Below are 23127 nucleotides of genomic sequence, written 5' to 3'. Positions count from 1 at the left end.
TCCCCATGCTATACTCTACATTCCCATGACTATTTTGTAACTACCAGTTTGTACCTCTTAATCTTCTCCACCATCACCCCTCTCCTCAATGTCCCCAATTGGGCACACATCAAAATGCTCTCTATCTATGAGTTTGTTTCTGTTTTGTTTTTTAATCCTGTTCTCTAGATTCCACATATAAATGAAATCAAATGATATTTTTGTATCTCTGTCTGATTTAGTCCACTCAGCACAATACGCTCTAGGTCCACCCCTGTTATTGCAGATGGCAAGATCTCATTCTTTCTTTTTTTTTTTTTATAGCTGAGTAATATTCCATTGCATTTAAGTACCAACTCTTCTTTATTCATTCATCTATTGATGGGCACCCAGGTTGCCTCCATGTCTTGGCCATTGTAAATAATGTCACAGTAAACATATGGATACACATGTCCCTTCGAAGGAGCATTTTGGGTTTCTTCAGATAAATACCCAGAAGTGGAATTACTGGGTCCTTTTTTGTCTCCTGTTATAGCCTTTGCTTTAAAGTCTATTTTGTCTGGTATAAGTATTGCTACCCCAGCTTTTTTGTTTGTTTGTTTCCGTTTTCATGAAATACCTTTTTCCATGCCTTTACTTTTAGTCTGTGTGTCTTTCAGTCTGAAGTGAGCCTCTTTTAGGCAGCATTATGTAAGGGTTTTGCTTTCTTATCCATTCAGCCACCCTATGTCTTTTGATTAGAGCATTTAATCCGTTTACATTGAAAGTCATTGTTGCTAGATATGTAGTGATTGCCATTTTAGTATTTCCATTTTTTATCTTTTTTTCTTCTTCTTAAAGAAGTCCCTTTAACATTTCTTGTAATGCTGGTTTTGTGGTGATGAACTCCTTTAGCTTTTACTTGTTTGGGGAGCTCTTTATCTGTCCTTTGATTTTTTGCTGGATAGAGTTATCTTGGTTGTAGGTCTTTACTTTTCATCACTTTGAACATTTTGTGCCAGTCCTTTCTGATATGCAAAGTTTCTGTTGAGAAATCAATCAGTTGAGAGTCTTATGGGAGCTCACCCACAGGTAATTAATTGCTTTTCTCTTGCTGCTTTTAAGATTCTCTCTTTGTCTTTAAGCTTTGGCATTTTAATTATGATGTGTCTTGGTGAGGGCCTCTTTGGGTTCATCTTACTTGGGACTTTCTGTGCTTCCTGGTCTTGAATATTCATTTCCTTCACAAGGTTAGGGAGGTTTTCTGTCATTATTTTTTTCAAATAGGTTTTCAATTCCCTCCTCTCTTTCCGTATGGTACCCCTGTGTGCAAGTTTTGGTATGTTTGATGTTGTCCCAGAGGTTCCTTAAGCTATCCTCATTTTTTTTTTTTGATTCTTTTTTTTCTGTTCTGATTGGGTGTTTTCTGCTACCTTACCTTCCAAATTGCTGATTTGAATCCTCAACTTCATCTAATCTACTGTTGATTCCCTCTAATGTATTCTTCATTTCAGTTACTGTATTATTTATTTCTGACTGGTTCTTTATGTTTTCTATCTCCATTTTATGTGTCATATCTCTTTGCTGAAGTTCTCACTGAGATCACTGAGCATCCTTATGACCAGTGTTTTGAACCCTGCATCTGATAGATTGCTTGTCTCCATTTTATTGATTTCTTTTTTCGGAAGCTTTGTTCTGTTCTCATTTGTGACACGTTTCTTTGTCTCCCAATTTTGGCTGCCTCACTGTATTTGTTTCTATGTATTATATAGAGCTGTCTCTTGGTCTTTGTAGAGTGGCCTTATGTAGTACGTGTCCTGTGGGACTCAGTGGCACAGTCTCCCTGGTCACTTGAGCCAGGTGTTCCAGATGTGTCCCTAGTATTTGTTATGTGTGCCCTTCTGTTGTAGTTGAATCTTGGTTGCTGTTTGCTCATCAGTGGAAGGGATTGACCCTCAGTCTGTTTGGTTGTAAGGACTGATCATGACTACAGTGGAGGAGCTATTGTGCAGGAGCTGACCCTACAGAGCAATATTTGCCTTAGTGGGTTTGTGGTGCCTGCCAAATCTGCCCTTTGGGTGTGTCTTTTGTGGAGGTGGTTGGGTGGTACTTTGCTGTGGCCTGAAGCTGGCCAGTAGTCATGTTGGTTCTGAGGCCTCTTGGGAGTGGCTCTGTTGGAGGCAAGTTCAGCTGCTGCGTGTGCCCTGCCCTGGGCCACTTGTTATGAGCCACAAAGTGATGTGCAGATGATTGTCTCTTGTGCTGGACTGGGAGGTACCTGGGAGACACTAAGATGTGAACCAAGGCCAGCTGCCACTAATGCCAGGCTTGAAGCTTCTTAGCAAAAGGTATGGGGCTCTCTAAGTCCAGATGCTGCTTATTTGCGGTTTGTGAACCTTTGAGAGGTTTTAGGAAAGTCAGCACCATGAGTCAAGACATAGGTGGATCTCAACGTTTGGTGGGGTGGAGTCTCATGGAATTGCCAGGGTGGGATGAATGTGAGCTGGGTTGATTGAGACTCAGATAAGATGGCTGCCTGTATGTGTACCCTGGGTGTGTGGGGGGGTGGAGCTCAATGAAGAAACAATGGCTTCTTCCAGCACTTCTTTCTGGGAGAAAGCTCGCTCACTGCTAAGCCGAACAATTCATTTCCTCCCCATAGATCCCTGGCACATGCTTATGGGGTGGTATTGTTTTTATCTTGACCCCTCATAGCCACAGAGAGGCCCTTTATCTGATGTTGATGTTCTGTGAAATTGTTTATGTTCAACAGAATATCAAGGGCTAGCCAGTAATGCCATGCCAGCTGTTGGATGTCAGGGGTTGTTTTTCTCAAGCATTATGAGAAAACTAGAATATTTTACATTTTTAATCATACAGATACAGAGTTTGTGCTTATTCATGTTCATGTGTATGGGTGTGGGAGTGAGTCGTGTGTGTGTGTGTGTGTGTGTGTGTGTGTGTGTGTGTTCAAGCCACAGCAGCATGTGTGGCTACCATTCTCTGATAGAAAAACACATCTTTTTAATTGAGACATTGATATGGTTTAGTAGCCATGCTGGAAACATTCTACTGTCCTCACTAGAAACTGAACATTTCTCCCCCTGAGAAAATTCCACCCACCAGTCCTGCTGAAGAGAGAGAGGCTGTTTTGTACTAGGTGGCTCTTTGCCCTTACACAGCTGAAAGCATCACAGCTGAAAGCATCAGGACTGGCCAGAGGTAGTCAGCCAGAGGCCAAACAGTGACCTATAACCATATGTCCAGGCTTGAAGTGTTTGCTTGGATCAGTTAGATAGTTCTCCCAGAAACTAGAAAACCAAGAGGCAGACACAGCTAATGGTGGGGGCAAAAGGCCACAGCATGCTATGAGGAAGAAAATGAACAAACTGATGTGCAAACTGACATTATTAGGGTCATGAAAAAAGAAAAAAGAGAGAGAGGAACAGATTAGGACTGGACAGCCCTGGTAGATAAAGAGAATAACAAAGTCGAAGCTCAAAGAGCAGCAGACACTCTATGATAGAATAGCTGGCTGGCCTTGAGCTGTCTTCAGGCTGGACCACTTTCTGATTCCAGCCTTGACCATCTTATGGTAAACTACTTTCTTGTGAGCTAGCTCAAATTGGTCCCTGTTTTTTGCAACAGAGTGATACTGATTTAAGTAACCATATACAGTGTTAGAAATTAAAAAAAAAAAAACAACAACAAAACACCTGTAGACAGCATCTAGCCTTTGCTTTCCAGTTGAGGAAGCTTAGTTTAAGAAAAATGAAAGTAACTATTCAAGATGACAGAACAGGGTGGAGGTGGGATGTGAATAGAACTGTATGTTCTTCTTACGGATGTGCACATATGAATCCACACACAGTGCTTCTTATTAAGGATGATGATCACATTTGGGGGAGTCTGCTTTCCAAGAAAGTCCTTCATGCAAATGGAGGAGATAACTGCCTACATGTATTTGAGGGGGACTAGACAGTTCTACTACATTTTCCTTGCTCTCCCTATGCCACTATGGATGCTAGCACCTCCCTCCTCAGATTGTTGCAGAAGTTAAATGAGTTTTTTTTTTGGGGGGGGGGTTGTTGTTGTTAAATCTTTATCACAGTGCTTGGTGCATAGTAAGAACTCAATAGATAGTACATACACGTGTACAAGGCTACTGTTCCAACTCATTTATGTGTGGCTCCATAGCTCGTGAGAGTAGAGGATGCTCTAAGTGTGGAATGTTAGCTAGGCTTATCAGTTTAGTTTAGGACAGTAACCACAAGATACAATCAGTAGTGCAGGGCTGATACCACCTGTGCTGATATAAATGAACAATGCCTTATACTAGTCTAGCATGTGGATCTAGTTATGGATAGGAGCTCCTTTATCAAGCACAAAAATTGTCATATTTTGGTCCCTATTTTAATGGTGTAGGACCTGAGGCATAGAGCAGCAGGATGTGCAGGGATGTTCTCCTTGTAAGGAATAGTACGAGAATCCAGGGCTCTTGGAGGTGGGGAAGAGAGTGTGGCAACTTGGAGAACTTTCCTAACTTCACCATTTTGTTCAGGACCAGCTTTTCACACCCAGCAACTTGCAGCTAAAGGGCACTCTCTCCATCTGGCTGTGAGTGTAATTCCTCTCTGTCCAGGCGTAATGTCACCACTGTGTTTAGGACCTGTATCAGGGAAATTGCCTCCTCAGTGTACATCCACCTTTCTCATTCATCTCTGTCTCGGCAGGTGATGAGAATGGCAGCTTGCGCTTGGAGAACATTCATGGCATAATGAAAGCAGCCTGTATAGGCCCAGCGAAGACTGAAGGTCAACAGAAGTAGGAAATAGGTGGTTGTGTGACTTTGTGCAGTGCAATATATAAAGTTTCTTTGAACGGATCTTTTGAAAGCTTGAAAAATGTGAAGCCCCATTTCTTTCAAGAGGATTAATTGAAAAGCCATGGTTATTAAGTATATGGGGTCCTATTGCTGCTTATGAACAAGGCAGTACTGGATTTGGGACACAGTCTGCCTGCTAAACATTGGTCAGGAATTTATCCAGGTTGATGGCTGCTCATTTGTTTGAAGGGGATTATTTTCCATGGCTCTATAAGAAACTATATGGACTGAATGCTTAAGTTTTCTAAGCTGTCTGACATTTCTGAAAGTAGTGCTAGGCATATTTTTAAAGCTGTCAGACTTAAGATAATTATTTTGATCAAAGTATTTTTATTTCCATGTTAAATTCACTTAAATCGACCAGTTTGAATTTGTATGCATTACCCCACTTAAGACCTTAAGGACTTAATTATAAAATACAATTTTGGTTGCTGTTTCATGTGTCAAGTACCTAATTTCTGTTATATACTCATTGTTTTTCTGTTTGTTTGTTTTTAAACACAGTTTTATCACATTAACTATGGCTTTGGAGTTTATACAAAATATATCTACCTAGTCTCATAAAGTCAATCTGGATATTAAAGGAATTATCTTCATACTTTTGGAAACTTTGGGATAGTCAAATAAAATTAAAGCATTTTAAGTAATGAGTTACTCTTAATAAGAAAACATTTCTGAGAATATTTTTCCCCATAAAAAGTTAAACTAACTTTCCCTTATAGAGTTATTTCCCTCAAGGTATTTTTATTATTATTATTTTTTTTTGTAAATGAGATTGTCCACAAAGTTCACTGCTCGTATGTGTGTTTTTGTGTGTGTAAAGTTTTTTCAAATGTGTTACGTTTTTGGTAAAGGTAGATAGAGGCCTACTTGAATATTTTTGGACTGACTTCATTATAATATCAGAACATATCTGATGTTACAGATATCCATTTACTGAACAATTTAACAATTCTCTCCTTGTTTATAATCATGAATCTATATTTCATGAAATCAAACAAGAGAATTAAATGACATACCTGTGATACTAACACTGTGTTTCCCCGAAAATAAGACTTAGCAGGACAATCAGCTCTAATGCGTCTTTTGAAGCAAAAATTAATATAAGACCCAGTATTATATTATACCGGGTATTATATTATATTATTATATTATATTATATTATATTATATTATATTATATTATATTATATTTATTATATTATAGACCCGGTCTTATAGTATATAAGACCCGGTCATATATTATAGTAAAATAAGACCGGGTCTTATGTTAATTTTTGCTCCAAAAGACGCAGTAGAACTGATTGTCTGGCTAGGTCTTACTTTCGTGGAACCATGGTAATATAGATTCATTGTAATAGGTTGCTTTGATTCTCTATTTTAAGAGAGCCGCTTTATCTTGCCAACATGAATTTTTTTCAATGTGCTGTTACCTGAAAAATAGCCTTTGTTATTCTTTGGAACGTTTCCACTCTCTGCAGCCTCCAATATTTTGACCATTGTTCAGACTCTTAGCTTTGCTCCCATAGAAGTTTATACGTTTTTTTTTTTTTTTTGCAAGTCTCAGTGTCCTTGGCAAAATACAATAGTGATTGTTAGCTAATCATTACAGTGTGTGGAGCAGACAAAAGTGCTTTAAAATGAGCATAGGTCTGTTCTCCAGCAACAATAATTCAGACTCAGTTTTATCTGTCATTCTATGGCAGTGACAGGGGCTGACACTTGACTTGAACTTCTGATAAGAGACGAGAAAAAAAAAAAGAAATGGGCATTAGTGAGAACCATTTGACTGGGTGGGGATAAGAATGGTGTTTGGTAAAACTAGACGCTTTGCCATACTTGTGTCATGGGTAGTTCCAGTCCCTCTTTTCCGGTTCCCACCCCGAGCATGTGGGCCTGATTAGATAGATCTGTTTAGGTGCAGTGTAGACATTTGTTATGTTTTATGGCCACATAGGCTCTTATAAAAAGTCTTTCTTTGGAGAATTTGCCACTATACGAATTCTTCCTACCTAATGTAGGAGTGGAACACTCACTTTCCCAGACTCCCTTGCTACTGGGTCCAGTCATGTGACTTAGGCTCAGCCAATAACATGCAAACACAGGAAAGATTTTGGGTGAAGTGGCAGGAGGAAGCAGGCTGGGCATGGAGTCCATTTTCTGGGGAGCATGGTGGCAGGGGCACTGGGCTTTTAGGGATTGTTACGTGGGGGGACTCCTGATGTTCAAGGCCCATCAGTGGCCCAAGCTGCAGTGTCTTTGTCTTAGTGGCAGTGGACCTTCACTGGGACAGGTTTAGAAGCGAGGTTTAGAGTTACGGCTTGCTGGATAGCTTCTCAACTACCTTCTTGAATATGATATTTAAAAACTTACTTTTGTTTTAAAATCTATGTATTTATTTTAAAATGTGATATTGTTTTTAAGGTATACAATGCGATTTTTTTTTTAATTGGGGAAGGGGAACAGGACTTTATTGGGCAACAGTGTGTACTTCCAGGACTTTTATTTTTTTTTCCAAGTCAAATTGTTGTCCTTTCAATCTTAGTTGTGGAGGATGCTGTTCAGCTACAAGGTGTTGTCCTTTCAGTCTTAGTTGTGGAGGGCGCAGCTCAGCTCCAGGTCCAGTTGCCGTTGCTAGTTGCAGGAGGCACTGCCCACCATCCCTTGCGGGAGTCGAACCGGCAACCTTGTGGTTGAGAGGACCTGTTCCAACCAATTTGGCCAACCTGGAGCTCAGCGGATGCTCAGCTCAAGGTGCCGTGTTCAATCTTAGTTGAAGGGGGTGCTGTCCACCATCCCTTGAGGGACTCGAGGAGTTGAACCGGCAACCTTGTGGCTGAGAGCCCACTGGCCCATGTGGGAATCAAACTAACAGCCTTTGGAGTTAGGAGCACGGAGCTCCAACCGCCTGAGCCACCGGGCCAGCCCCACAATGTGATGTTTTTGATATACATTGTGAAATGATTAGCACAGTCAAGTTAAGTAATACATCCATCACCTCATATGATTACGTTTTTTCTTTGCGTGTGGTAAGAACACTGAATGTCTACTCTCTTAGCAAATTTCAAGCAGATAAGACAGCACCGATAACTATAATCATCATACTGTACATTAGATCCCTGGAACTTACTTACCTTAAAATGGAAATTTTGTACCCTTTGACCAAAACATCTCCCATTTTGCCCATTCCCAAGCCCCTGGCAAACACCATTGTATGAGTTTGACTTTTTAATTTTTATTTTATTTTATTTTTTGTTATACAAATGTTAAGTTTTATTTTTATTTTTTTTTTAGATTACACATATAAGTGGGATCAAAAAGTATTTTCTTTCTGTGTCTGGCTATTTCACTTAGCATGACGTTCTCCAGGTTCATCCAAGTTGTCACAAATGGCAGGATTTCCTTCTATTTTTATGGCTCCTTTATGGGAACACACATAAAGGAATTGTTGGGAGGAGAATCTAAACAATCTTTCATAGAGTTTTACCAAAAAATGAATTTGAACATATGTCTAATGATAGCAATTATAACACAACCTTCTCACTCAGGACAGGCACAGTCTCAGCTAAAGGAAGTCGGGACAAAGTACCATTTCTCACTCTGGGCTTTTTGGGGTCATCCATTTCTTAGGTTCCACCCTTGATTGGCCAAGCTTTCATTTGCTGCTGATCATCTACGTCGAGAAACAGGCTGGTCACAGGCAAACAGTTTGGGAGTTATGTCTCTTTGTGGTTTATTTTCTGAAGTATGGGGCTTTCTGCTCCTTCACGGATCCCATCAATGTTGCTGATGTCATGCTGTTTTCTGACCCTACCCTTGGGCCTTGCTTTGACTCTGCTGCCTTGAATCTCTAATTGAGGAGGACATCTGCCCTGGGTTATCAGAGAAACCCCGGCACATCAGCAGGCGTACTTTGTACCACACTGCTCCCTTGTGCCGGGCTCCGATGCCTTGCACGGTTCTATGTGGTCCCATGCTAACCTGAGATGGTCTTGGATTCTCTTCCTAGGCTTCATTTTCTTTAAGTTGTCTGCCTTCCCTAGAGTTTGAGCTGCTGGAAGGCAGGAATCCGGTGTCATCCCCTTCTTTGCCTTCAGCTCAAGAACAGACAGTGCTGGACACACACTCCCAGTACTTAAGCGTCAGAGGCCCTGGTGCCCTGAGGGGCCACACTCGTGGCTATGAGAACCCAGAGATCTAGTGACATTGCCTGAACCATCTTTCTGGTCTTTCTCGCTCTCTCGGCCACACCAACCAGTAACCGAACCTATTGTTTGGTCTTCAAGTGAGCCTGGCTTTATCTCCCAGTGTCGTGTCTGTGATCACTTCTACATATTCTCATGACCCCTTTTACTGAGGCTTGTTAGGGTGCTAAGGTAGCTACTGTGGCCGTTTAGGGCATGTGCTTGTTTGGGCCCCTAAGGTACAAGGTTCATTTCTCTGTCTTTTTTCTTTCCTTTCTCATTTTTCTCCCCCAATAGGTCCCATTTCTTACACCGCCACTGGCAGTGGACAAAATAGTTGCTCTTAGTAGTCTAAAGTCACAGTGTACATTTTAGACTGCTGTTGTCCTAGAAAATAAAATAAATAATAGGCTTTGGAACCCTTTAAACTGTATCTGTCCATGCTGAGTAGATCACATCTTCATAAAGTACAAATCACTGAGTGAAAAGTAAAATACTTATTGTACCATTCCATTCCATAATTACAAGTGTCTGAATATTCAGGAATACGTCCAAACAATGGAATATTAAATTGTAACAGTAACAAAAGACCTTTAAACTTTTCTTATACCTTATATTAGACAAAGGGCTTATATTCAGGATATATAAAGAACTTGTACAACTTCATTATGAAAAGCATAATAACCCAGTAAAGATGGGCTAATATTTGAATAGACACTTCTAAAATAAGATATACCAAAGGGCAATAAGAACATGACAAAATGGCCAGGGTAATTACTCATTAAAGAAATACAAAATAAAACCATAGTATGATAACAGTACACATCCATTTATGGCTAAAATGAAAAAGACTGACAATACCAAGTGTAGATGAGAATGTGGTGGAATCAGAACTTTTATATACTGCTGATGGGAATATAAAATGGTACATCCACTTTAGAAAATGTTTGACAGTGTTTTTTTAAAGAGTTAAACATATTCCTGAGTTAAACATGACCCAGCCATTCTACTCTTAGGTATGTACCCAAGAAAAATAAAAACATATGTCCACAGAAAGACTAGTACTCACATTTCCATGGAAACTTTATTTGTAATAGCCTGGATAGAAATGACCCAAGTATCCATTAATAGGAGATGGTTTAGTCGTATAATGGAAAACAACTCAGCAATAAGAAGGAATCAACTACTGACACACACAACAACATGGATGGATCTCAAAATTATTACTCTGAGAGAAAGAGGCCAGACCAAAAAAAAGCATATATGATTTGATTTATATAAAATTGTAAAAAATGCAAGCTACTCTGTAGTAACAAAGCAGCTCAGGGGTGGAAGAAGGAAGGAGTTACAAAAGGGGTCAAGAAACTTTTGCAGATATAGAGATAAAGATAAAGATAAAGATGATAGAGATAGAATAGAGACAGAAATAGAGATGGTAGAGTGATGATTGAGATATAGAAATATATTGCACTTGTCCAGATTACATGTAGCACATTTCCCCCACATTCCTGATAAGTAGACTATAATCGAAAATGTACTTTCGTTTTCATATTTTCTATCTATATTATTCCCACATAAGAAAATTGCTTGGATGATTGTGCTTTCTACATGGTTCCTAAGTTATTTTTATCACCCATCATAAACTTGTATTTTACAATTAATAAGAATATTTTATACTTTTTCTTTTACTCAGAAGAATGCATATGCCCATTCACTCTGGGCATACTTTTTTTTACCTTTTAAATGACCCGGAAATTCAATAAAAGTGATGCAGTGAAGAAAAACAGCATTGTCTGCCCAAGAGGAGCCACCCAATAAAATTACAGCTTTAATTTTCAGCCTGACCTTTCTTGTAAGTTGAAATTTCATGATTTCAAAAGAAATAGACTGCTCATTGAAGAATGCATTGTTCACTTCCTCATGGGGATTTTGGAAACAAAAGTTTTGAGTTTAATAACTTAATGGCAACAGCTTCATTGCTGTTTGCTATCCACTTCTATGGCTATAAAGAGTGGAAACTGGTCATATCCAATTTTGATCATCATCATTTCCAAAGTTACCTCTTTGTCTTTTCCTGAATTTGAAGGAGTCATGACATGATTCAGTGTTTTTCAAACTTTAACATGCATGCAAATCACATGGGGATCGTGTTAAAAGGAAGGTTTTGATTCAGTAGGTCTCAGGCAGAGCCTGAGATTCTGCATTTCTTCTTCTTTTTTTTTTAGTTTATTGGGGTGACAATTCTTAGTGAAATTACATAGATTTCAGGTGTACAATTCTGTATTACATCATCTATAAATCCCATTGTGTGTTCACCACCCAGAGTCAGTTCTCCTTCCATCACCATATATTTGATCCCCCTTACCCTCATCCCCCACCCCCACACCCTTTACCCTCTGGTAACCACTAAACTATTGTCTGTATCTCTGAGTTTTTGTTTCTCATTTGTTTGTCTTGTTCTTTTGTTGTTTTTGGTTTATACACCACATATCAGTGAAATCATATGGTTCTCTGCTTTGTCTGTCTGACTTATTTCGCCTAGCATTATACTCTCAAGATCCATCCATGTTGTCACAAATGTTCCTATATCATCTTTTCTTACTGCCAAATAGTATTCCATTGTGTATATATGACACAACTTCTTTATCCATTCATCTATCGAAGGACATTTTGGTTGTTTCCATGTCTTGGCCACTGTAAACAAAGCTGCAATGAACATTGGAGCACACGTGTCTTTATGTATAAATGTTTTCAGATTTTTGGGGTAGATACCCAGGAGAGGGATTGCTGGGTCATATGGTAATTCTATTCGTAATTTTTTGAGGAACCTCCACACTGCCTTCCATTAACGGCTGCACCAGTCTGCATTCCCACCAACAGTGTATGAGTGTTCCTTTTTCTCCACAGCCTCTCCAACACTCGTTACTATTTGTCTTGTTGATGATAGCTATTCTGACTGGGGTGAGGTGATATCTTATTGTGGTTTTTATTTGCATTTCTCTGATGTTTAGTGATGTTGAGCATTTTTTCATATGTCTATTGGCCATTTGTATGTCCTCTTTGGAGAAATGTCTCTTCAGGTCCTCTGCCCATTTTTCAATTGGGTTGTTTATTTTTTTTGTTGTTGAGTTGTGTGAGTTCCTTGTATATTTTGGATATTAGCCCTTTTTCGGAGGCACTGTTTGCAAAAATCTTCTCCCATTCAGTTGGTTGCCTCTTTATTTTGTCGATGGTTTCTTTTGCTGTGCAGAAGCTTTTAAGTTTCATATAGTCCCATTCGTTTATTTTAGCTTTTACTTCCCTTGCCTTTGGAGTCAAATTCATAAAATGCTCTTTGAACCCAAGGTCCATAAGTTTAGTACCTATGTTTTCTTCTATGCAGTTTATTGTGTCAGGTCTTATGCTTAAGTCTTTGATCCATTTTGAATTAATTTTGGAACATGGTGACAGATAGCAGTCCAGTTTCATTCTTTTGCACGTGGCTTTCCAATTCTCCCAGCACCATTTATTGAAGAGGCTGTCTTTTCTCCTTTGCATGTTTTTTGCTTCTTTTATCAAAAATGATCTGTCCATATTTATGTGGTTTTATTTCTGGGTTCTCAATTCTATTCCATTGGTCTATGTGTCTGTTTTTCTGCCAATACCATGCTGTTTTTATTATTGTAGCCCTGTAGTTCAAGCTAAAGTCAGGGAGTGTGATACCTCCAGTATTGTTCTTTTTTCTAAAGATTGCTTTGACTATTTAGGGTCTTTTGTGGTTCCAAACAAATCTGATGATTTTTTGTTCTATTTCTTTAAAAAAATGCCATTGGGATTTTGATGGGGATTGCATTAAATCTGTATATTGCTTTGGGTAATATGGCCATTTTAACTATGTTGATTCTTCCAATCCATGAGCACGGAATGTCTTTCCATTTCTCTGTGTCTTCTTCAATTTCTTTCAAAAATGTCTTATAGTTTTCAGCATATAAATACTTCACATCCTTGGTTAAGTTTATTCCTAGGTATTTTATTCTTTTTGCTACAATTGCAAAAGGAATTGTTTTTCATATTTCTTTTTCTGAGATTTCATTGTTAGTATATAGGAATGCAATGGACTTTTGTACGTTGATTTTGTTGCCGGCAACTTTACTGTATTCGTTGATTGTTTCTAATAGCTTTTTGGTGGAGTCTTTAGGGTTTTCTATATATAGCATCATGTCATCTGCAAAGAATGATAATTTAACTTCTTCATTCCCAATTTAGATGCCTTTTCTTTCTTTCTCTTGCCTGATTGCTCTGGCAAGGACTTCCAACACTATGTTGAAAAGCAGATGTGATAGGGGACAGCCCTGTCGTGTTCCTGAACTGGAGCTAAGGGCTTCAGTTTTTCACCATTAATTATGAGATTAGCTGAGGGTTTGTCATATATGGCCTTTATTATGTTAAGGTATTTTCTTTCTATACCAATTTTATTAAGTATTTTAATCATAAATGGATGTTGTATCTTGTCAAATGCTTTTTCTGCATCAATTGACATAATCTTATGATTTTGTCCTTTATTTTGTTTATGTGATGTATCACATTGATGGGTTTGTGGATGTTGAACCATCCTTGTACCCCTGGGATGAACCCCACTTGGTCATGATGAATAATCTTTTTAACGCATTGTTGTATGCGATTTGCTAGAATTTTGTTTAGGATTTTTGCATCAGTATTCATCAGAGATATTGTTTTGTAGTTTTCTTTTTTTTGTGTTGTCCTTACCCTGTCCTTGGTATCAGGGTAATGTTGGCCTCATAAAATGAGTTAGGGAGTACTGACTCTTCTTCAATTTTTTGGAAGAGTTTGAGCAGGATTTGTATTAGATCCTCTTTGAAGGTTTGGTGGAATTCACTGGTGAAGCCATCTGCTCCACAACTTTTGCTTTCGGGAAGGTTTTGGATGATTGATTCAATTTCATTACTGGTGATCGGTCTGTTTAGATTTTCCAGTTCTTCATTGTTCAGCCTAGGAAGGCTATATGTTTCCAAGAACTTGTCCATTTCTTTTAGAATATTGAATTTGGTGGCATATAGTCCTTCATAGTATTCTTGGATGATCCTTTTTGTTTCTGTGGTGTCCGTGATAACTTCCCCTTTTTCATTTCTGATTTTGTTAGTGTCTTCTCTCTTTTTATCTTAGTGAGTCTAGCCAAGGGTTTGTCAATTTTGTTAATCTTTTCAAAGAACCAGCTCTTTGTCACATTAATTTTTTCTATTGTCTTTTTGTTCTCTATTTCATTTAGTTCTGCTCTGATTTTTGTTATTTCCTTTCTTCTGCTGACCTTGGGTTTCATTTGTTCTTCTTTTTATAGTTCTTTAAGGCGTAATGTGAGCTTACTTATTTGAGATTTTTCTTGTTTCTTGAGATAGGCCTGTAATGATATAAATTTCCCTCTTAAAACTGCTTTTGCTGCATCCCCAAAATTTTGGTAGGATATATTATCATTGTCATTTGTTTCTATGTATCTTTTGATCTCTCCTCTAATTTCTTCTGTGACCCAGTCGTTCTTTAAAAGTATGTTGTTTAATCTCCATGTATTTGTGTTTTTTTCTGCTTTCTTTTTGTAGTTGATGTCCAATTTCAAAGCCTTGTGAACAGAGAATATGCTCGGTATGATTTCAATCTTGTTAAATTTACTGAGGCTGATTTTATGTCCCAATGTATGGTCTATCCTTGAGAATGTTCCATGTACACTAGAAGAAAATGTATAGTCTGATGTTTTAGGATGAAGTGCTCTATATATGTCAATTATGTCCATTTCATCTAATGTGTCATTTAGGGCTGCTATTTCGTTATTTATTTTCTGTTTGGATGATGTATCCATAGCTGTCAATGATGTATTTAAGTCCCTTAGTATAATTGTGTTTTGGTCAATTTCTCCCTTTAGTTCTGTTAGTAATTGCTTGGTATATTTTGGTGCTCCCTGATTGGGGGCATAAATATTGATGACTATTATGTCTTCTTGTTGTATAGTCCCCTTTACCATTATGAAATGTCCATCTTTGTCTCTTGTTACCTTTTTCACCCTGAAGTCTGTTTCATCTGATATCAGTATGAGTACACCTGATTTTCTCTGGATACCATTTGCTTGGAGTGTTAATTTCCACCCTTTCACTTTGAGTCTCTGCTTGTCCTTGTAGCTGAGATGTGTCTCTTGAAGACAGCATATGGTTGGGTTTAGTTTTTTGATCCAATCTGCTACTCTGTGCCTTTTTATGGGTGAGTTCAGTCCATTTTCATTTAGGGTGATTATTGATATGTGAGGATTTCCTGTCATTCTATCTTTAGTTTTCTGGTAAGACTGTGTCTCCATTGTTTCTTTGCCTTTTTGTTGTTGTATATTATTTCTGTGTGGTGGTATTCTATGATGTTTCTGTCTGTTTCTTCTTTTATTACAGTATATATTTCAGTTCTGGTTGAGTGGTTACCCTTAAGTTTATGTAAAAGAAAGTTTGATACTTAAAGTATTCCATATTCTTCAGCATACTTACTTTCTCCATTCCCATATTCAAGTTCAGGCCTTTACTCTCCTGCATTTTATGTTTTGGTTGCCATAAATTGTTCCTGTTGATGGTGGTCGAATAGCCTTCTTTAGTATTGTAGTACAGGTCGAGTATTAGAAAATTCCCTCGGCCTCTGTATGTCTGCAAAGGTCTTTATTCCTCCTTCATATCTAAAGGATATCTTTGCTGGATATATTATTGTTGGCTCATAATTTCTCTCTTTCAATAGTTTGAATATTTGGTTCCACTCCCTCCTGGCTTGTAGAGTTTCTGCTGAAAAATCTGATGATAATCTAATGGGCTTTCCTTTGTAGGTTACCTACTGTCTTCTTTTCCCTGGCTGCCTTGAGGAGTCTTTCTTTGTCATTGATTTTAGACAGCTTCAATACAATGTGCCTTGGAGAAGGCCTGTTGGGATTGAGGTAATTAGGTGTTCTATTTGCTTCTTGGATTCGAGGATCCAGTTCTGTCCACAAGTTTGGGAAGTTCTCATAGACAATTTGTTTGAATATATTCTCTGTCCCTTTCTCTCTTTCTTCTCCTTCTGGTATGCCCATTATTCTTATATTGCTCTTTCTGATGGAATCAGAAAGTTCTTGTAGAGTTCTTTCATTTCTTTTAAGTCTCAAGTCTCTTTCTTCTTCCATCTGTGTCATTTTTAGGTTTCTATCTTCAATGTCGCTGATTCTTTCCTCCATCTGGTCAGCTCTACTACCTAAACTGGCTATTTCATTCTTAATTTCTTCTATTGAGTTCTTAATCTCCAGAAATTCTATTTGGTTCTTTTTTAAAGTTTCAATCTCTTTCGTAAAATGCTCATATTTTTCTTTGATTGTATTTCTGAGTTCATTAAACTGCCTTTCTGTGTTTTCTTGCATCTTGTTGAGTTTTTTCAGAACTGCAATCTTGAATTCTCTGTCATTTAAGTCACATATTTCCACATCTTTAAGTTCCTTTTCTGGAGACTTTTCACTTTCTTTCTGAGCTGTCTTGTTGCCTTGGTTATTCATGGCAATTACTGATTTATTATTTCTCTTCCTAGACATCTACAGGAGTGGCTTCTGCACCAGGTTGATAGGAAGAGGTCTTTCTTTTGTTTTCCAGTACCTGTTGGTAGAATGTTTTATTTTCTCTCCGACTGCAGCCTTTTTTTTCTCTCTCACACGGCAGTGCTATGTTTTCTCTGCACTATTTTAGCTTCTCACACAATGGGGGGATTCCTTGGGAGACGGGTTCTCCTCTGTTAATAGTTCGCCTGGGTCACAGGGCACAATGTCCGTGTGGGTATGCGGAGAGCTTTTGAAGTTCCAAAACTCTTCCTGCATCAGATTCAGAGCCCGTATGTTTCAGCAGTTCTGTTTACTCCTGCAGGGATCTGCATAGATACGTGGGGCCAGGGGCGGGCTGAGTTGTGAGAGGTGGCCCAGAGCAATGGCGGTGACCACCACATCTGGTCCTGTTTCCACAGTTCCCTTCCCTTTGCCAGAACTAGTTAGGCTGCGAATCTGTGTCTGCAGGCCATAGTTCTCAGAACAGCAAATATTCTGTTCTTTTGATCTGACACTGCTACTGTTCTGCTTCTAGCACTGGGCATGTGGGGGCGGGGCAAGCTCTGGGATGGTAGGGAGGGTGCGGCTAGTCTCAGTGCCTAAGGCTTCTGTTCTCTGCTTGGCAGTGAGGGCTTAAACTACCGTGTTAAACCTTCTTCCCTCAGTCTTTTCTCCAAGGTCTCTGCCATGAGCGTTGGTTTCAGCCGTGTTATATGCTACCCCATCAGCCCTGTGGGCCATAAGCGGAGTCCTAGCAGTCCAAGTTCTTCCCTCTCCCACAGCAGCGGTAGTTCCGGGATGCTGCGAGCTCGGAGTACTGAGCTAGGTCTGCGTCCTGTGCCTGTGGGGCTCCATCTCTGCACTTCTCCCTTCCCTCCTCCCCCGCTAGTGTGATTCACTCACCTTTAGGTGAATTCAGTAATGGCCTTCTTCATCTTGCCTGTCTGCTGTGCGGGAGTCCTTTGTGGAGTTATTGTGGTTCGATTAGATGTAAATTCCAGGGGAGCTTTACAGAGGCTCACCTCACACTGCCATTTTTCTATTATTTTTTGAGATTCTGCATTTCTAACAAGCCCATGAGTGATGCCCAGCCTGCTAGTCCATGGACTGCACTTTGCATAATAAGGGCATAGGTAATACCAAAATAGCACACAACACTCTTATTATTTGCTTGCCTTTAAAATAAATTTCTCTCTGCCTAGAGATAGCAACTCACCTTAAAAAAGATTTAAAGTAGAGCAGTCAACCATTGACCACCTTTTAGTTATCGTTATCAAGTATCATCATGTACCATGTTGTCTGATGCTCTTCCTGGAGATGAGGCCAGCCAGGAAGCAGAGCCAGTTAAAGGACCACAGGGAGTAAAGAGACAGGGTATGTGAGAGAGTCTGTCTCCAATCTGTGCTGTGTATTAAGGTGAAGATCAGGTCCATCTCAGAGAGGAGATTGTATCGTTAACCTCAGTTTTTCAACCATCCCTATATCTATGCCTTTTTACCTGCAGTTTTGCAGTGGATGGGTGACAATCCTACTCCTTGATGCTGGGCTTGGCCATGTGACTGGCTTTAGCCAATGGGATGTTAGTAGATATGACACAAGCAGAGAGTTAGTTTCGACTGAGGTCTTGGGACTTTCACCTCCTGCATCTTTACCACTGACATGAACACAACATGTTCAGGTGAGCCTACTGGTCTCAGGAGGAGGATAAGAGGCATGTAGAACAGCCTCCCCTGGCTTAATCCAGTGTAAAGCAGCTCACCCTGGCTGACCTTCACATGCTTGAAACATAATCACTGGTAGATGTTTTAAGCTACTAAAACTTGGAGTGCTCTGATACATAGCAATTACTACCTGACACACTGAAATAGTATCTGATACAGGAGGACATGGCTAGAGATGGGTGGTACTAGGGGGCAGATTAGAAGTTGGAGAGCAGAATTGAAAAATGTGAAAACAAATATAGCAGAAGATCAAAGCAGGTGAAACAGAATGGAGTGCAGGCTAATGCCAATCACTGCTTTTTAAAAAATATTTTCAGTGCACACTTGCATGGGTTGATGAGCTATATGGAAAGGACATAAAGGTGATCTGACATGGGATAGATGGGTGCTGCTTTGAGCCAGCTGGAACCAGATCTGATGCAAAGGATGCTGTTTTCTTTGTTGAGATCTTGACCGCTTGTATTATGGAGAGAAGACAGACAAAAAGAGGGTTGGAAGAAAACACTCAACTGATTAACTAATTAAATTTGATCATGAATTAACTGAAAAGCATGCATCTTCTCATGATGCCTACTTGCCTGTGATGACAAAGCAACCTTTCTTCCTCCACGTAATTGCTAGACAATGCATGAAGTATTTCATAAGGCATATGGCATCATTTGAGTTGTAAGTCATGGGTTGCCACACTCCACCTATAAGAAGTTCCTGAAACTCTGTTAGTCATAAATTCACTGACTTTCATTCTTTCAAATGTACTTATGGAGTTTTTCTGTGTGTTCATGGAGCTGACATTCTTGCATGAGAGAAAAATCAATCATTTGATTACAGTTGTTGTGTCAGAAATGGGGAAGCACTGTGAGTTCTGGGCTTTGAAAGAAGGGGTGATTGACATAGAGTGGGGATCAGTGAAGGTTTCTCTGCAAATAAAATGACATTGAAGTTGAAATCTGAAAGGAGTGATAAGAGCAATCAGGACACTAGAAACAGGATGTGCAAAGGACCTGAGTTAGGTAATTTGATGGCTTATTTGAGGAAATGAAAGGTCAGTTTGATTGACTAGTGAAGGACAATATTGGTAGGTGCCTGATCAGGCACAACTAGTTTAAGTGTTTTGGATTTTAGTCTAAGAGCAGTTGAGCATAACTGAAGGATTTTAAGCGGGGAAGCAACATCATCAGATTTGTATTTTAAGAGATTACTCAGGCTGCAATATGGAGAATGGGTTGGCAAGGGGTAAACACAGGAGATAGCTCTTGTAGTAGTCCAGGAAAAAGAAAATGTTGGGTTGGACTCCAGTTGTAGTAGTAGATTTGGAGAGCGTTGGATAGGTTTTAGAGTCATTTGGGAAGTAGAATCAACAGTTCTTGACCTAATTGGGATGTGGTGGGTAAGGAAGGAGGAAGATTGCCTCTGAAGTTTTTAGTTGTAACAACTGGTGGTGATATTAAGGAGACAGAGGACTTTGGAGAAAAATGGGTTAAGGAGTTGGATCAAGAGTTTAGTTTTAGATATGCTCATTTTAAGGTACTTGTGGTATGTCCAAGGGGTATGTCAAATAGACAATTGAGCATATTGTTTTTTAGCTCAGGGGAGAGGCATGAGTGGGACACATAATTTTGCAAGTCATTGGCATAAAGGTGTAATAAAAACTGGGAGAAAGTGTAGGAAGCCAAGAGAAAAGCTTGTAGACACATCATTGGGGGGATATCAATATTTAAAGGAGGATTAGTGGGCAAAGGAGGCCAAGAAAGTAAGAAGAAAACCGCCAGAATGCAGTGCCGTGGAGGACAAGCATAGGACAGAGTGCTCAGCTCTAGTGAATGCAGCTGAGAAGTTCAGTAAGCTGGGTGACACTTGTTTGCTAGATTTAGCATCAGAGACATCATTAATCAACTTGGCAATAGTCAACTGGCACAAGGGAAGCAAAAGCCAGATTGTAGTGGGTTAATGAGTGAGTAGAAGTAGGAACATACAAATGTTAAAGGCTGACTAGAATACGAATGTATTGTCCAAGCATCCACAATTCCTGTTTTGTGGAGAAGCAAACCTGATGTGCATGGCAGTAGAACTAAAACCTACATGAGCGGAGAAAATGTTTATAGATACATAGTTCAGAAAGTAGATAATATCTTGATGAGCATAATTAGGATTAAGTTGCATTTGTTCAGATGTCAAGAATGCATGATTTGGATGATGGCTTTGCTCAAAAGTACCTATAATTATACAATGAAAGGGTAAATAATATCTGTCCTTGGGTCAATAAGATTAATGGGGGTGGTTGCCATTTTCAGGAGGCGACAGTTTTCGATACATCTTTTCATAAAACCATGGATCTGATGATGACTTGTCTTTCCCATCTGTGTTGGCTGTGAAGTTCCATGCAGGAGAAACCTTCACTATCTTCGTAATTGTATCTTCACCACCTTATAGAAAAGCATCTGGTACAGGAAGGGGTTCAATTACTTTTTATTGAGTGAGTGAATGTTAGTTGTGTCTTATTCTGGGAGTTACTACAGTACTCAGAAGTAACACAACCACACCTTGGCAGCAATACTCAATACTTCTGCCCCTTCTGATGGTTGAGGAACTCAGGCTTGACATTTTATTAATGAGTCCAAGTCAGGGAGATGATACTGTTCTGGAAAACTCACCATTGAAATGATCTCAGCGTGACTTAGATGGGGCCAGATGGAATTCTGCTTTCTGGCAACTTTGGGTAAACAACAAGTGAGTGGAATATTGCAAAATGTAATTGTTTGCATTTGTTAGCAAAGCTTTACTATTACCCAGATGCTGAAAGGAGTGTGCTCAGAATGTGAGTGCACAGAGCTGAACGGTACCTGAGGAGCCCCGGAGTTTAGAACCCTCTTCGGCAATTTTTACTCAATGCCAGCAAGGGTATGAGAGACATTGGGTTTGTCTGTAACAAGTGCCCTCATTTTTTACTTAATCAGAATTTGCATTGTTTTCTCATTATGGTATTAAAATGTGGATTTTGCCGCCATGTGCTATAGAAATAACAAAGCCCGTAACAGTTGGTTTTATCCTTAGCACCTTCCATCTTAGACTCTCCGAGGATCTCATAAGCTGATAATGTTCTTTCCAAATGAGCTATTTTGTAATCACAATCCACATGATTGTTTAAAATGATTATTATTGTTTCACCTTAATATAAAAAGATTTATTTGCCAATAGAAAACCAAGTTTACCCAGGGATGCTTGTGTTAACGGCTTCTTGGCTCATCAAAATCTGTGCAAATCTGGAGACTGTGAAATGAAAATGTTAGTTTCTGGTTCCATACATTTAAGAAAACAAGTAGCTAAAATTTCCATATTCAAAGTGGAGGGAGGGTGCTCATTTGAGGAAGACATGGGATGAGGATAAAGTCAGATTGAAGACACATTTCTCTCCCCTCCCTGTCCCGGGATTTAGGGTTAGGATTGGCTTTCCAAAGCTGTGAGGCTTTCTCCTACCTAGCATTCCTGAGTTTCCACCACATCTTGGACACCGGCTTTTGTTTTGTTCTGATTACTTTAATCAGGTGTCCCCTTGTTCAAGAAATCATGCCATTGGGGGAGTTTAGTGCCTTCCTCATTGCCTCAATCACAGCCTGGTACTCGTTGATACTTTCTGGAAAACATACAGGTTCCTTTCATGTAAAAAAAAAAAGTAATATAATGCTTGGAGGTTTCTGTTTCATCATCCTTCTGCTCACTTTATACCAAGACTCTACGTTATGTAGGTCAAAGTTACAAATATTTTTACTATCCATGTATGGTTACTTTTCTATCTGAAATCACTTCTACTTCATCACTAAGATGACTAACTCTCTAAATCAGGGTTGGAAAACTTTTTCTATAAGGGGGCAGAGAGTAAATATTTTAGGATTATGGGCTATCAGGTCTCTTGCAACAACTCAACTCTACCATTACAGTGCAAATGCTACCATATGGAATATGTAAGTGATTGGGTTATCGGCTGTGTGCCAATAAAACTTTATTTATAAAAACAAGTAGTGGAGTGGGTTTGGCTATGGGCCATAGTCTTCAGCCCCTATTCTAAATCATAGTTCCCACAATTTCTCCATTTTCACACTGTTGGAACAGGCATAGCATACACTGGGCTCGAATGTCCCGTTAGAGTTATGATGATTCTCACCTTACTTTGTCATTCTCTCCCTTTCCACATATTCAACAGGGGATCTTAAAACTCTTTAGGGTAATAGCATCATCTCAGTGGACTCATGATCTGGTTTTTCCTGATTTCATTTTCTGCTCTTCTCTCCCTTCATCACTCAGCTTCAACTTCCCTGACTTCCCCTGAAAATATTCTACATGTTGTGGCCTCAGGACCTTGGTACTTGCTCTTCCCTCTGCCTAGAATGCTTTTCTCTTAGATAGTCACAATTGTCACTCTATTCTCTTCAAGTCTCTACTCAAAGGTCACTTTCTCAGTGAGACCTTTTGTACTAGCCAATGTCTAGTTAGAAACACAGGAACAACTGTAGGTATTTGAAACAGAGAATTTAATAGAGGGGATTGTTTACAAATTGAAAGGAACAGGAGTTACAGAAGAGGTAGGTGGGCTTGCACGAAGATTAGTGACAGCAGGAAGGCTGGAGGAGAAAAGGGGAAATAGTGTGACGCAGAGCTCATGCTCACTGTGCCACAGAGGTGAGTGCCACCAGATCTGCTGCCTTGCAGGAAGATCATACTCTTTACTACCACTGGTGCTCAGGAGCTGGAAGAGACCTGCTCCTGATTCACCACTGCCAGAGCCATTAACTGCTGTGCGGCTGCTGCT

This window comes from Rhinolophus hipposideros (genome assembly GCF_964194185.1).
Source record: "Rhinolophus hipposideros genome assembly, chromosome: 14".
NCBI classification, from domain to species: Eukaryota; Metazoa; Chordata; class Mammalia; order Chiroptera; family Rhinolophidae; genus Rhinolophus; species Rhinolophus hipposideros.
This window is presented reverse-complemented; position numbering follows the sequence as displayed.